This window comes from Amblyomma americanum, chromosome 10 (genome assembly GCF_052857255.1).
Source record: "Amblyomma americanum isolate KBUSLIRL-KWMA chromosome 10, ASM5285725v1, whole genome shotgun sequence".
Classification (NCBI taxonomy): Eukaryota; Metazoa; Arthropoda; class Arachnida; order Ixodida; family Ixodidae; genus Amblyomma; species Amblyomma americanum.
Genome location: NC_135506.1, coordinates 80,271,880 through 80,286,437, shown reverse-complemented (window position 1 = coordinate 80,286,437; position 14,558 = coordinate 80,271,880).

Below are 14,558 nucleotides of genomic sequence, written 5' to 3'. Positions count from 1 at the left end.
TTTTAAGTTCAGCTGCAGGCCGGCGTCAGAGAGGCAGGTCAAGACGTGCTTCAAACGGGAGAGGTGGGTGTCAAAGTCCGGGGAAAAGACCACAATGTCGTCGAGGTAGCAAAGGCATGTCTTCCACTTAAGTCCGCGCAAAATGGTGTCCATCATCCTCTCAAAAGTCGCGGGGGCGTTACAAAGCCCGAAGGGCATCACCGTAAATTCATACAAGCCATCCGGTGTCACAAAGGCGGTTTTTGGGCGATCGGCTTCTTTCATAGGAACTTGCCAGTACCCGGAACGCAAATCAAGAGATGAAAAGAGTTCGGCCCCTTGCAAAGAGTCCAGAGCGTCATCTATGCGCGGGAGGGGATAGACATCTTTGCGCGTAATCTTATTAGGGCGGCGGTAATCTACACAGAAGCGTTTGGAGCCATCCTTCTTTTTGACGAGCACCACAGGCGACGCCCATGGGCTGCTTGAGGGCTGAATGACGCCGCTCTGGAGCATCTTGTCGACTTGGTCTTCAATAACTTGGCGCTCGGCGACAGACACACGATAGGGACGTTGTCGCAGCGGTGCGTGGTCACCTGTGTCGATGGCATGGGTGACAGTGGAAGTTTGGCCCAAGGAACTTCGATGTGAGTCAAATGATGAGCGAAACTGATTAAGTAAAGTGAGAAGCTGTGCCCTTTGCGGCGCTGGAAGGTTGTCGTCGATGGAGCGAAGGAATGCTTCGGTTGAGGAGGGATCGGGCGCAGCAGTAGGTGGGCTGAGTGCGGCTATGGAGAGGTGCGGCGCGTCGTCCGTCTCTTCGCGGATGAGCAGAGACGCGAATGGTTGTACCGTGCCGAGACATTCACCTAGACGCAAGGCGTTGGGGAACGAGAATGGGGTAGACACGAACAGTACGTAGAGGCCAGCGGATATAGTCAGTACAGCGTATGGCAGAGGCAGACACTTGCGGTGCAGAAAGATAGGGGACGGAGTGAAGAGGACAGTGTCGTCGCGAAGAGGGCCGCAAGAGAGGGGTACGAGGACTGAAGAGCAGGGAGGCAGGTCAATGTCTTCGGCAACTAGGGCCTTAACACAGGCACCAGGAGGGGCAGTGTCCAAGACAGCTTCGGGCAGGTGAGAGAACTCGACTTCAGCTCGAGCACAATCGATGATAGCAGCATGGCGCGATAGGAAATCCCGGCCCAGGATAACAGCATGAGAACAGCAGGGCAGTACGACGAATTCGACGGCATAAATGGTCCCCTGGATTACAACGCGAGCGGTACACGCTGCTGACGGCTGGAGGTTCTGAGCGCTGGCGGTGCGCAGTGAGAGTCCAGCAATTGGCGTCCTTACTTTTCTTAAAGAACTACACAGCTTTGCGTCCATGACGGAGACGGCAGCACCAGTGTCGACAAGCGCCATGACAGAAACGCCGTCGACGGAAAGTTCAATGAGGTTAGCGGCTGACGGATCAGGCCTTTCGAAGTTCGTTGTGGACGCAGTTCTCGCCTCAGGAACTGCGGCGCCTAGTTTTCCTCCTGGTTAGCGGTGGGGCGACGTCGCATAGGCGAAATAGACCGGCGTCGTGGAGAAGAGGGCCGGCGGCTGGAGAGGGTAGAACGGTCCGGCGAGGAAGTACGACTTTGCGGCGGCGCAGCTGGTACAGAGTACTGACTCGGTGGGGGCCAGTACCCAGGAGCTTGGGGAGGAATTTCCGCGTCCGGGAGACGACGGCGGCAATGCAGAGCTACATGACCTGGGAGACCACAAAAGAAGCAAATCGGCCGATTGTCCGTTGTGCGCCAGGAATCGCTGACCCTTGGAGTAGGTCGTCGGTAAGCCACTGGCCCTCGCAAATACGCCGGAGGCGCACTATAGATTGGCGGCTGCGGTCTTGCTACGACATCGGCATATGTCACTGGAGCCGCGACAGGAGGCGGTCTCGCGACGGCTTCGGCATATGTGAGCGGAGCCGCCACAGGTTGTGGTCTGGCGACAACGTCAGCGTATGTCAGCGGAACCGTGACAGGTGGTGACGGATGAGCCGGTGGAAGAGCCTCAGCAACTTGCTCTTGAATTGTATGTCGGAGCGCTGGAGTCAGTTATGATGGTCGGTCGTGAGCGCTCGGCAGAAAGGAAAGTTGACGTGCCACTTCTTCCCGCACGAAGTCTTTAATCTGCTGTAGCAGCGAGGGGTCAGGAGCAGGCGTGAGCCCAGCGAGCGACTCAACCTGCTGTGGCCGCTGGCGTGTCAGAATCCGCTGCTTGCGCAACTGCTCAAAGCTTTGACACAGCGTGACGACTTCAGCAACGGTACGCAAGTCGCGCGCTAGAAGCATCTGAAAAGCGTCGTCATCGATGCCTTTCAAGATGTGTTGGATCTTGTCGGCTTCCGACATACGAGCGTTGACCCGCTTGCACAAGTCGACGACATCTTCAATGTAGCTAGTGAAGCTTTCACTAGCCTGCTGAGATCGTTCACGCAATCGCTGTTCGGCTCGGAGTTGCCTGACAGCCGGTCGACCAAATACGTCTGCAAATTTAGTCTTAAAAATGGACCAGGTTTGAATATCTGCCTCATGGTTGCGATACCAGAGGTTAGCCACACCGGCGAGATAAAAGATGACGTTGTTTAGCTTCGTCACATCGTCCCATTTGTTGTATACGCTCACCCGCTCGTACGATGTGAGCCAATCTTCCACATCGTTCTCGTCAGTCCCGCTGAAAATGGTCGGGTCCCGTTGACGAAGAGAGCCGGCACAGATGACAGCCTGGCCCACTTGTACGGCCTGGTGTTGGACGTCCTCAGGCATCGTGCGCGCCGGGAGAGCACGACTACGGAGCTCCAGGGCCGATGTTTTTACCCAGCACCTCCACCAAATGTAACGGGGGGTTTGTTACGAGGTACTGGGGCGACGGGAACGGCAACGGCAGCAGTCTGGGATCAGATCGGCAAAAGACACACAAGCGTAGCGCTGGCAAAAACTCTCGAGAACACTGTCACCTCGTCTTCGTCTTTTCAAATCATCCGACGCATCTTCTTCTTTAGCCTTACAGTATTTATAAATATATGCGCTCCGTTTTACCCGAGTTCGAGCCCGATGATGCGGAGTTTGAAAATGGGTCAACGCCACTAAACCTCCCATATCATGACGGCAGTCCTGTTATCCACTTTCTGGTCCCACCCTTCCCTCCCAAGCGGAGAGGAGGATTTCCTTTCTTATACTTAGGAACCTGCCCACTGTGACAGTTTGAAGCTGAATCTTGTTTGTACCCGGGGCTGACCGATAAAGGCACATGTCGTACTTGATAGGTCTCTCAACAAGTATGCGTGCGCATATGAACACTGAGATTATAAAATCAAACAGATGGGAGAGAACACTTGTCCTCCTGGAGGGGTCACTCATCACTGTGGATGCGTTTCTGCTTAGTCAATTTCAGATGAGCTGCTGCAGATGGGCACATATCACATTTGAAGCACCTCTTGCCAGCATGCGTGCGCTTCTGCAGAGATACATCCTTAATGAGCTGCTGCAAAAGGGCACAAGTCGCACTTGAAGGGTCTCTGATCAGTATGTGTGTCCATATGCACACTGAGAATATAAGACCAAGCACATGGGAAAGCACAGAGATTACCAAACCAAGCAGATGGGAAAGCATACTTCTCCTTCTTGACGGGTCACTCATCCTTATGTATGCGTTTGTGCTTAGTCAATTTCAGTTGAGCTGCTGCAGATGGGCACACGTCAAATTTGAAGGAACTCTTGCCACTATCCGTGCGCTTGTGCTGAGATAGGTCCAGAATTAGCAGCTGCAAAAGGGCGGAAGTCGCACTTGAAGGGTCTTTCACCAGTGTGTGTGTCCATATGCACACTGAGATTATCAGACCAAGCACATGGGCAAGCACAGAGATTACCACACCCAGCAGATTGGAAGGAACAGTTGTACTTTTTAAAGGGCCTCTCTTCACTGTGGGTGCGCTTGTGTTTAGTTAGTATCGAATGAGCTGCTGCAGATGCACACACGGCACACTTGAAGGATTTCTTCCAAGTAGGCGCTTGCTTGCGTTGACTTAGTTTCAGAATAAAGTGCTGCAAAAGGGCACATGTCACACTTGAAGCGTCTCTCGCCAGTATGCGTGAGTATATGGACACAGGTTTTCACACCAGCAGCTGAATAAGTGCGCTTGTACAGCCTCTCTCGCCACTATCTGTTTTCTTGAGCTGAGTTAAAGCCATAGACTGAGCAGCAACAAAAGTGTACAAATCACACATGAACGGTTCCGCCATTGTGCGTGCGCTTGTGGGCAGTGAGATCAGAAGACTTGGCAGGTGTATTTGAGGACTTGTGGCACTTGAAGGGTCTCTCGGTACTGTGCCTGCACTTGTGGATTATTAAATTGCAGACTTACCAGCAGCAAAACACCACAAGTCAATCTTGAAAGGTCACTTGCAAGTGTGCGTGCAGATATGAACACGGCGGTTATTTATGAGATCCAGAGGCTGCAAAAGAGCACTTGTCACTTTGAGTAGCCGCTCGTCACTACGTGCTTGCGTTTGGTCAGCTGAATATTCAGACTGAATAGCAGCAAATGAGCAGAAATCACCCTAGAAGGGTTCCTCGTCAGAATGCCAGCGCAGGTGGAGATTGAAAGATTGACGCGTAGTAGTTGAATATGAGCACTAGTCACACTTGAAGGGTCCGTCGCTGTTGTGCCAGCGCTGGTGGTTTGTTAAACCTGAATGGTGAGCAGCAGCATAAGGACACATGTCACATTTGAAGTTTTTCTCGCCAGTATGTCCGAGCATGTGGCGACGGAAATTAAAAATATAAATAGATGCATAAGAGCAACGGTCCCACTTGAACTGTCTCTCGTCAGTGTTTGTAGGCTTCTGCGGAGTTGTAAGTTTAGACTCAGCAGCTGTGGAAGGGCGCATTTCGGGTTTAAACGGTCGTTGTTTTGTATAGCACGGAATTTGGCTGCTGTAGTCACACTTCACAAGCGCCACTGCATCTATCGGGCTTTCAAAGGGCTGTGCTCCCGTGTGACCCTGCTCGTGTCTCCTAACATCGGCATCGTTCGCTGAAGTGTACGGACATTGCCCGCACCTGAAGAGATCTCCTCTTGCAACTGCTTTTCATCAAGGAATTCGAGAACCAAGCGCCTTTGCTGGAATTGCGTTCGCTGCTTTTCCACGTTGGTCGTTGCCGCCAATGTGCCTAGAACCGAACTTGTGTGACGAAATCGAGCAACTGCTTTCCATCAAGGAATTCGAGAACCAAGCGCCTTTGCTGGAATTGCGTTCGCTGCTTTTCCACGTTGGTCGTTGCCGCCAATGTGCCCAGAACCGAACTTGTGTGACGAAATGGAGGAACGCACGCCGCTTCTGGAAATAAAGATAGTAAAATTAGCACGGTAAAAAAACAATTGGTGTGTTTGTTTGTCTTGCTTAATCCTTCATCGTCATTTGCAATCAATGGCTCAAGCATTCCGGATATTTGGCTGCAGTGAAACAATATTCGGGCAGAGACTGATGCTAAGTTAACAGAAATTAAAAGGGCAAATTGAGGAAGCACACTACGTCGACGGCATCACGCACTATTAGCAATGTATTTATGGAGTTTTTCAAATTATGCCCGTTGTATGTGAACAGTGCTCGAAGTATATTCAATTCGCCCAGTGGGAAGGCATCTCTATATAATAACCAACTGTACAACATTATCTTTGAAACTGTGCAGCAGCAGACCACAATATAGGCAGCGGTCTTTCACCTAAACGATGGTTTTAACGCTGCAGCCTTCAACGGGACTAGGCGGAGAGAAATCTGAGTATTTTGGGATGATCGTTTGCAATGAGAGCATTTCTAAGGACCAATGTTCCGATAAAGTTGAAGATATTTGCCTGATCTACTTCATTGTTAAGCAAACGGTACATTATTCGATGAGGCATTTCCTGTTGACGAATTCAATTATTATTGCATGAAAGCACACCTCAGTATCTATATGTTTAGCATAATCCTCACAGCATGCCAGAAGGTCATCTATAGTGTGGCAATTAAACACAGCTGGTGCAATAAAAATGTGACATACAATACGATCCCTCAAAGCAGTGTGCAACAAACTGAAGAACTAACAGGCAGAAAAGCCTTATTAATGCTCTTGAAAGAACTGCAAATCCTTACGTTTACCCTGAACACTGGAGTGAAAGAACTCAGCCAAGAAAGAACGAGTCTATTAAGCTAAAGGTATTGCGTCTCAAGCTAAGCATATCCGGCTAAGTTCCGAAGCTCCCGCAGCCGCGCAACCCATTTCGCATGACGGTAGCCGCTGGTTCCGCGTTGCAGGCCTCTGCAAAAAAGCTGAAAAAAAGTATCTTCGATACCAAAACCCGATACAGGCGATAATTGTATTTCCGATACAGATACAAGGTACAGAACCGAAAGTGACTTCCGACACAGACACTCGTTCGTGTATCGTCGGTGCTTCGATACCTCGACGATATATGTAAAGCTAGTAATACAATTATCTGGAAATGTTACCGTGACATCAAGAATATTTAGTGATTTTATATAGCACACTGTTTATCGGATCAGCGGTGTCCGCAAAAGCTGTTACTTAGCGCTGTTACTTTACGCCATTCACTCTGACGGTGAAAACGGGTGCAAGCGTCCCCCGGCTCTTGACTTCGTCAGGGATGCCCTTCGGGAAGCTACGGACACCCCGCCAAGCAGCGCTGCGTTGCACTTTACGAGATACTCGCTTTTTTAGAAGTTGTAACGTTGACCGAATACATGGTTGTGTTGAAGCGATCACTTCTATAAGCAGGGTGGCAAAATATTTTTTTAGCTATCGTTTTTCAATCATTCCTCGGAGCACATGGCAACTTAGAAGGAAACCTGAGAACGCCTCTAATGCTTTCTGTTTTATCTGCTGCATTAACGGGAAGCGTCGGTATATACGTATGCTAAAAGGTGCAAGCTCCTATCGCTTGGGACAACACAGCGGTTTCTCCTCAACGCAATGTTCAACTGCCACCCGTCGGGGCATTGGCCGGACGCTTAACTGCGGCACCACTGCCTCAGAAAATGGCACCGTTACTGCCCGCTATCTATGAATGTAAATAGCAAAGGGCGGTGTCTGCGAAATGACACACAAAGAGGAGCGCAGGCCGCTGAAGGGACCGTATAATGCGTTCGTGTCATACCCTTAACACGAATGTTAAGCATAGGGGTGGTGCAGGTGGCCAGCCCTCCCGCCCTCCCTCATCAATCGAGAAATTTTACATAAGAAAACTATGTTAAAGCCAATTTTCTGGCCACAAAAGTCTGAAAAATACTTCCACTTCCTTCCCACCATGCTCCCAACTTCCTTCTCCAGATGTGCCCTCATATATCTGCCGTGAGCCTAAGTGTGCCCCGAAGATTTATGGCGGACTTTCTACCAGCGGTAAAGAGGGAAGTTTATAGAGACGTCGAGTTGGGGATCCTAGCGGTATAGTTAAGAAACACAATCTTTACGAATACCTCTTGATAACTATGGCTTGTTGCAGGGCTTGCTTCTCTAAACGAAAAAGATGCGGACTCCAGGCCACTTCAGGGACCAATTTTCGACACGGCATTATACCCATCAGAAGGAGCTTAACTGTGCACTGGAATTTTTAGTGCATTATTGATTTTAGTGGCTTTTCTTGCATTTAGCAGTTGTGTGCTCCTTTCTTCATTTGTCTGTTCGGTCATCTGAAGTCTGCCCAACGGGCTGTGGGTAACCTGCCAGGCTAAAAAGAAGACAGTCTTAGATGACGCTATGGTCAGACACGCGAGAATACCTCACGTCCTGCTCTAATTAATGTACAATGTGAAGGAAGAAAGCATGTTCGTACTGAATGCTCACAAGCGCCTGGAAGATGGAAATGAGACACGCCTGAGGAGTTTTTCAATGACGCACTTATGTTCCCTATACCTAGATGAAACTCCCTCGTGGCAATGGGGCACTTTATTTCGGCTCACATTCTAAGCGGGTGTAGGACTGAGAACCTGTGGCCCAAAAAAAACTAACATTGCTAAACTGAACAACAGCACTCGACAAGACTGGCAAAGAACATTAATCTGGACGCGCACCCAGACTTGACTCTGGCATGGATTCAAAAAACGGTGTGGGTGGAGTAATTGAGCGAAAAATTGGGGTAGAAATCATTTTACACTGCACACCGTAGTCCAAAAGAAAACGTACGTTAAAACTGATCGCCTGGGATACTTTAAGAACCAGAGCGTAGCCCGAGAGAAAGAGGAAAAAAAGACGGCTCCTGCAAAATTGTTCAAGAAACTCTAGGCAGATATAACCGGTGTGACAACAGGGTACAGGCTACTGCAAACAATGCGGAAGTCGACCGATAATATCAAAACAGCACTGAGCAAGAAGGACCAAGAACAAAGGAAAAACGTTTTACGTGTGTGCTGTGTCTCTTCCGCTGTGTGTGTTCCCTTTGCTTTTTTCCTTGTTGCTTAGCGCTGTTTGAATATTATGGAGCATTTCCAACGCACTCAATCTGCCATTCTTCTGAAGGCGACCTATAGTTGCTTCACACGTGGGAGGCGAGAAGAGGGCTGACCCGAAGGTGGCGTCTACAAAAAAGATGAAGGGCAAACTAAAACTGAGGATAACACCAATAGCGACTGAGGTAGAGCTGTATGCGGCGGAGCTGACAAATGAACTGTAATCGAGAGAGTGATAAAATACAGGCATTAATGGGGACAGCCCAACGCGGGCTCTTGTCAAAGGGCTCACATATGGAACCATAACAAAAACGGAGACCTGCAAGGCGGTCCCTAAACTACTGCACAAGGAGGCGCACGAGAGAGCAGCGATCATCCACGTACTCGAAGACAGATACATAGAGAAGGGCCGTAAGCAGCAGTGCCCGAGCTAACCGTATGCGACAGAGGGGACAGTAATGAATGACGACACACAGAGGCACAGGACAAGCGCCCTTCAGAGAAATAACCAAAAGCATGGCGCGGGAGGCCGGCGAACAACCATGAAAATGTTATAACATGAGGTCGACGAACCGATAACCGCGCTGACAGAGTATCACAATGGAGTCTAGAGAGCGGACCCACTCCCAGAGGGATGGCGATATGCGGAGTTAAATTGCATCCGCAAGCCGGGCAAACCGGGCAGCCTCCAGAATCTCATCGAACACGCAGTACTCAGTCGATTACGCGTTCGCCTCGAAAACAACGAACTTTTATCTCTTCAATTTTTGGCTTACAACGCAAAAGCCAAGCGGATGTAGGGAAAAGGCGTTCCAAAATATCTGTCTAAGGCATGGCTTCTTAAAAAAAATTCCACACATTTGGCAATGCCAGCTTTTAACTAAGCACTATACAAGCTCGAATGACAAACAACATTTAACACAAATAATAATGACCAATTCAAAACGTTTACGTACATGATTGGGCAGTGCGATCTACATACGAAATAGTAAGAAGACTTCAAAAAATAGCTGGTTACGAACAAATCGTTTAAACATACAGTGTATCTGAGATTACAACATCGTGGTGAATAGCTCGGGGTAGGTATGTAAAACACGGGGAATTATAGACGTCAGCTGTTGATGGCAGTAATATATGCGGGACTTAGAAGGGTGGAACGAATTACATTGAAAGTTACAAATTTGCGGGGTGTCAAGAGAGGCTTCCTCGAAAATGTGTCCGCTTTGTTTTATTCGGTTTCTTATGTATATAGGAAGCTTCTTATGATACATTTTTTTCTATTAGAAGTAATCTAACCTGAAGAAATAACTACTTCTGTGTCTTCACTGAGTGCGAGATTGGATATTGCACGCATAGCTATCTTTCTAAGGAATATATTTTTGCTATACTAGCCAGTGTTGTCCTGCCCCACACAGGGCACAATATCACAACAAGCAAAACAAAATGCTTGCTTCCCGAAGGCATCCCTATAATGCAGGCATAATTCTGTAAATTAAACTGTGTGCCATAAAACACACTGCAAGGACCGTGACTAAACCGGTACTCGCAGTAGACCTCAACGGATCATTTGATAATGCGATTCATGAGGCTGTCCTGGAGGGCCTGGCCGCAACAAGCTGAGGAAATTGCACGTGAGAGCTTTGCTATCCTTGAGAACAGCCACACTAACCAACAGGATCCGCCTGACAGGAAAACGGACACCGAGGGGTTCGGGGAAATGGCTCCAGCTAGCGATGCTGGGGTTTTCGTCACGGCTGGATGAAATTTCTGATTTGAGGCGCGCCCTATATGCGGACGATGTACTGATATGATCAGCGAAACGGTTGGACCACCACACGCAACAAAATATACAAGAAGTTAATAAAGTAACGCTGAGAAGTAAAACTCAATGCAGACAAATACTTGCGCTGCGGAGAAATCAGAACTGTGATAAAAATACGAACAAGAACCGTGAAGAACAAACCCGGAAAAGGGCTGAAATCGAGCAGTATGCCTCTGCCGAATAAGGAAATGCTAAAAGTATTCGGCTTAAACCTCTTTCAGATGGACAACCAAACCGATTTTGCTACCCCTCAAATAATTACCCGTTACTTCAAGCAGACGAGGTGGCCTCTTAGAAAAAAAAAACCGTACGAACTGTGCTATAACTCCTGATCAGGTGAAAACCCCACCATGCTGGCCAGTAGCGTTGCTGCCTTAACACGAATGTACAGCCTCAACGTGTCGATAATATTTTCATACAAATCTTCGTCTACATGTTTAGCCTCGAAAACATCAACCCAGCAACAGCACCATTTGGTTTTGCACAATGGAGCAGAACTAACCAAGGTCCAAAGAATAAGTCAAATAAAATGCCTCCAAAGCCTCTGGACGGGTATGACTGTTATAGGGAGCTTAGAATACACTGAAGCGAAAGACCCATTCCATGAGTGAGCACAGAAAATCTCATCGAGATTGAATGCGAAAATAAGTGCCGTTACAACACGAAAGAACATGCCCCCCTAATTACACAGAATCGCAGATAAGCCACGCCGAAGCTCTTCAGACGGTACGGAAATAACAATTAATTGGTGTACGCAGAAGCAGCTAAGTATCAGAAGAAAAAAATTAGGGGGGCAATCTCCACCTGAAGGGCATCACACGATAGCCATAATGAGTCATTTCAGTGGCCTGGTTTCCTTTTTTGCACATAATTTCGTAGACGCTGGGAATGTCGTGTACCTATTTTTTATTTCTGCCCAGTTATTGTCTTCTTTTGCACAAGAGAGAGAAGCCCCTCTTCGCCCTCCCCCCCCCCCCCCTTTAACCATGTCGAACCAATGTTCCTCAAAGGTAAAGGGGTGAAGACACCGGCTTACGGCCTAAGGAGCAGTGGTTCGAATCCGGCTTCCCCATTTTTCCTTTAAACGAAATTGGGTGTCGGAATTTGCCCACGCTAGATCATATGGTGTTGATGCAGCAACTTGGTTGATCAATCGCGATGTTCTCGAACGCCAATTCTGATGCCGACATCTTCGCTGAACGGCCCCTTTGAATCCGTAGAACCATAAAACCAGCGGTCACCATTGCATATGACACTATCGAAATAAGGGGGCCCGGTACTAAAAAAAAACATAGAGTGATGATAAAGCCGTTGTGAAAAAAACGAGTAGTCTTACGTGGCGCACTCTACAAAGAGCTGTAATGAGCTTGAAGCGCACGCGATAAAGAGCTCACTTCCGCCCACAAAGATTCGAAGAACCAGCCACCGGCGATAGGAAAAGCCCTGCTCGCCGACCGTCTGCGAACAGAATCACCACTGCTCACAACCGCGGTTTATTGTATATTAAAAAAAAACGTCCAAGGTAAAACGTAAAAAGCAATGTCAGCAATACCGCTGTTCAAACAAAAACTTGTGCTTGGCTGCGATAATTCCAGGTAAATCTCATTGAATCACGCGCCACAACGCGATAAAGCCGCATGACGGCGTTAATGTGCCACCAAACATTCTGAACCATTTTGGAAGCTTAAGCAGTTGACTAAAATTCCCAGCCACTTTCTTTGTTCACTTGGTGGTGTGAACTTCCGCCAGAAGCAGATATAAATTCATTCCGAATTGGTATCGCTCGAGAACGTGTTGCCTGGGCGAGAGCTGACGGTTTAGCTTCTTGAGGTAATTGCATTGTAGGTGAAGGCTCCTTGCCTACATTCAGAACACATGCGGCTAACACAGTCGTAAGCACGTCCGTCTAGATGTTTTGAACGCCGCCTTGTCACACAAAGGCAGGGTAATATTTCAACAGGTATGCAGCCCTAAAGACAATGCTTGGGTTGGAACGAAGCAAGAGTAACGCACAATTTGCTCTGACGAGTGGCACCGCTCATTTTGTCCGCTTCTCTTCCCACGACCGATTCCTGTCGCGGTTCTTTTCTGCCCTTCAGCATCAGCAATAGATGAGCTGAGTGGAGGTTTCCGTTGATTCCGCAGCCCCCTACTCCAGCGCTCTAAGAAGGTGTGCTGACGACTGCAAGACCCAGGCAGGAGCGCGCGACGCTTCTCGCGGTGTATGAGCATAAGTACACGAGGTGAGGGTTGCGTAAAAGAGCAGATCTACTTACTTTGGCTCTCTTCAGGTATGGCTCGTAGGTGTGGAAATCCAGCTACGTCGTTCAATGCACCGTGGGCTTGCTCAGCGGGCTAGAACTTTGTGAGTACTCTGCCTCTGCAGCAGCTAGACAGCGTAGCAAGCGCAAAAAAGTGAACTATGTGAATGCTGCTCCCAGCACGGCCGGTCTGACGACCATTCCCACGCTCTCTGGATGGGTGGGTGGATGGATAAGGCATAACCCTTTTAATCGGGCGGTGGTTCAAGCCACCGAGCCATGACTTGTGAAATTTTATTCTTGTCTTGATTTTAGCCACCAATCCGATAACCTTCGCAGATATCCTCTTAACTTTAGGTGTGGCGCCATCATGCGGCACCAACTAAAAACAAAACGCACAAGTAAACAAAACCAGGGCAAATGTGATATTAACGCAGCAGTGTTAGAGCGTACGTTGGGAGGAAAAACCGTGCCAGTGGTCAAAGCAATTCAAGATTGGCGGCGAGGATTGTAACGTCATTACTGTGTGGATAGAAAGCGATAAATGTTGAGGTAAAGCATGACTAAAATGTGACTGTGACGTATATGAAATAAAGTAAATTATTCCGTGTTAAAGAAATCTGGGATAATGAGTTGGGAATAGTAGCCGTGACCCTTGCGTTGGCAGTCAGACTGGCTGGCCCGAGGCCATTGAGACAGGTTGGTTTGGTACCACGTGGCCTAGTATGGATACTGTTATAGACGAATCAGTGTGAATAGAAAGTGGTACCAATTCAGAAAAAGAAGCAAAAATTACAAAATATACTTGAGAGTGCCTTCGCGCATTGATTGCGAAAGCATTGCCTCGAAATGAATTCTGCTCCGATGCTCATTGAAGATTCCCCCCTTGCTAATGAAACGCCTGCTTATTAGCGTACACACGTAACAAAGCGGATACACAAGGTTCACCGTTATTCAGTTAAAACAACGCCGTTCTTTCGTCGGTGGGTTGCGTGAGTACCTCGAAATCTGGAGTTCCTTAGCTCGAGTCCCGGTACCTTCTGAGGAATTTTTATTTTTTCTCCTTTGCTGTAGACATCAAAATCTTATGGTGTAGTGCTGGCGTCATTTAGAGCATAGTGACATCGCTGAGGAATGGCGTGCAATCGACGGTGATGGATTCATTAATAACGATTCACACTAATACGTGATACCCGTAAGGCGGAGCTTATGTGTCCCAATAATTATTCTTTTCAAGTACACATAAACCCTAGAGAAGTAATAAGCAGAAGTCACCAGAAGAAAGCCGAAGTTAAAGGAAAGCATCTGTTATATGAAACATGGTACAAATACTGACCCAAAAACGAAAAATAAATGTGGATTGGCGTAGCAAACCCAGGAGATACAAAATGAAAGCTGTCGGCGCTCATTGCGTTTGTTGACGTTGGCGTTGATAACTTTCTAGGCGCCGATGATTTTGAGGAAAGGAAGTGCGCATGCGCTGTGCTGGTAGCGGCTAAGCCGCCGCGGAGGATATAAGCTGCGGAGCGGCCGCTCGCCTTCGGACAAGGTGCAATGGAAACATACGTCGCTTCTGATGGCCGCGTGTATTGCAAGCGACATCTTCAGAGCCTGCGGGAAGCTGCCTCTACCGACCCCGAAGTAATTGCCTGGCATAAGGCTTCCCGTCAACGAAGAATCAAGCGCCGAGAACTAAGCCATTATACGATGACATAATGGTATGATTTCAGTATATGCAGAAGGTCATTCTCCACTTTACATCCCTTTAGATCCCTGACAGTTCTCATACCCCTGCGGCGTAGTGGTGCGATGGTAGGTGCTCCCGAGAGGTGCCTTGAGGGGGCAAGGTGGCTCTTCCGGAGCGACCAACCATTAATTTACTGGCACCTGCCACAGTGGCCAGTTTTCCGCCTATCTGGTGGCCAGGTTGTGATGACGCCGCAAGGTCACGTGACCTAAGTGGCCGACCCACCTCTTAGGTTGCTCTCTAGTGACCAC